The sequence below is a fragment of the Triticum dicoccoides genome, chromosome 3B, assembly GCF_002162155.2.
Source record: "Triticum dicoccoides isolate Atlit2015 ecotype Zavitan chromosome 3B, WEW_v2.0, whole genome shotgun sequence".
NCBI lineage: Eukaryota > Viridiplantae > Streptophyta > Magnoliopsida > Poales > Poaceae > Triticum > Triticum dicoccoides.
Genome location: NC_041385.1, coordinates 172,321,708 through 172,323,939, shown reverse-complemented (window position 1 = coordinate 172,323,939; position 2,232 = coordinate 172,321,708). Strand labels below are relative to the sequence as shown.

Here is a 2,232-nt window from a genome sequence, read left to right as displayed (position 1 = left end):
TTTCGAGGAAAAGGAATATCAGACGGAGTCTAAACGGAACGAAATCAACTGGAGAAGTTATTTTTGGAAGGAAAGCCACCCGATGGACTTGGAGTGCACGTTAGGAGATACGGGAGGTGCTCACGAGGGTGGGGGGGGGTGCACCCTCCCCCCTGGGCGTGCCCCTGCCTCGTGGGCCCCCCGTAACTCCTCCGACGTACCCCCTGCACCCATATATACCTACGTATCATAAAACTTCCAGAACAGAACCTAGATCGGGAGTTCCGCCGCCGCAAGCCTCTGTAGCCACCAAAAACAAATCGGGACCCTGTTCCGGCACCCTGCCGGAGGGGGATCCCATCATCGGAGGCCATGTTCATCATCCTGGTGCTATCCATGACGAGGAGGGAGTAGTTCACCCTCGGGGCTGAGGGTATGTACCAGTAGCTATGTGTTTGATCTCTCTCTCTCTTATTCTCTCTCGTGTTCCTCTATGGCACGATCTTGATGTATCCCGAGCTTTGCTATTGTAGTTGGATCTTATGATGTTTCTCCCCCTCTACTCTTTTGTGATGAATTGAGTTTCCCCTTTGAAGTTATCTTATCGGATTGAGTCTTTTATGAGAACACTTGATGTATGTCTTGCCGTGATTATCTGTCGTGACAATGGGATATCATGTGCCATTTGATGTATGCTTTGGTGATCAACTTGCGGGTTTCGTGACATTGGGAACCTATGCGTAGGGGTTGGCACACGTTCTTGACTCTCCGGTAGTAGCTTTGGGGCACTCTTTGAAGTACTTTTATGTTGGTTTGATGAATCTGAGATTGTGTGACACATATCGTATAATCATGCCCACGGATACTTGAGGTGACAATGGAGTATCTAGGTGACATTAGGGTTTTGGTTGATTTGTGTCTTAAGGTATTATTCTAGTATGAACTCTATGATGGATTGAGCGGAAAGAATAGCTTTATGTTATTTTACTACAAACTCTTGAATAGATAGAACAGAAAGGATAACTTTAAGGTGGTTTCGTACCCTACCATAATCTCTACGTTTGTTCTCTGCTATTAGTGGCTTTGGAGTGACTCTTTGTTGCATGTTGAAGGCTTGTTATATGATCTATCTATGTTATTATTGTTGAGAGAACTTGCACTAGCGAAAGTATGAACCCTAGGCCTTGTTTCCTATCATTGCAATACCGTTTACGCTCACTTTTATCATTAGTTACCTTGCTGTTTTTATTATTTCAGATTACAAATACCTTTATCTACTATCTATTTTGCACTTGTATCACCATCTCTTCGCCGAACTAGTGCACCTATACAATTTACCATTGTATTGGGTGTGTTGGGGACACAAGAGACTCTTTGTTATTTGGTTGCAGGGTTATTTGAGAGAGACCATCTTCATCCTACGCCTCCTACGGATTGATAAACCTTAGGTCATCCACTTGAGGGAAATTTGCTACTGTCCTACAAACCTATGCACTTGCAGGCCCAACAATGTCTACAAGAAGAAAGTTGTGTAGTAGACATCAATGATCTCCCTTTTGAACTCACTTCTGCCATCCTTCTCCTAGCAACAAGAAAGAAGCTGATCAATCTCAAGATATGTAAAAGAATGGGAAATTTTCACCACAAATCTCATCTAGCCATAACAAATCTTAACATCAGAATAAAAGAACAAAGGGAAGAAAAATCACCTTGATCTTCTTCACTGTTTAGTTAAATTATTCTTCTTCCCTTCATCCCCAGATCTGCACACGTAATGTTTAAAAAACTAATATATTAGTAAGTTTAAACATTAGCGATGGGAGGGGAGGAAGTAAGAGAAAAAGTGAGAGGAGAGCACCTTGGCAAGACCCAACTGAAGTCCACTCAATGATATCCCATTTGGTTTTGATGTTCCTAGTTGGATCAAGAGGGCTGTGCTTCTGGAAAGAGATAAGCAAGTATATGTAGTACCTCACATTAATACATGATTTGGTTACATGCATGTCAACACACACTTTTTCACATCAACTACCAATTTAAACGAAAATAGCCAAAAAATATACTCAGTACGAAAATTAACACAATGCAGACCAAGATTTACTTGGTATTAGAACAAATCATACAGATTCAATCTTTGCTCAATGAAAACTGAGGAAGAACTCTATAACTATCCGAATCTGCACTGATCATTGCATGATATCAATTTTTTTCTCATATATGTATGCGCCGTGATGATTGATGAGGCGTATTGGT

The 2,232-nt window shown here is 41.6% G+C and overlaps 1 long non-coding RNA gene across 1 annotated transcript; it reads right to left on the bottom strand.

Moving 5' to 3' along the window:
- Positions 1–1,505: 1,505 nt before the first annotated feature.
- Positions 1,506–2,030, bottom strand: LOC119281070. The gene is made up of 3 exons (XR_005138255.1): positions 1,838–2,030; positions 1,689–1,742; positions 1,506–1,561 (listed from the first exon to the last, which is right to left on the bottom strand). It is a non-coding gene; the product is annotated as an uncharacterized LOC119281070 (long non-coding RNA).
- Positions 2,031–2,232: the final 202 nt, after the last annotated feature.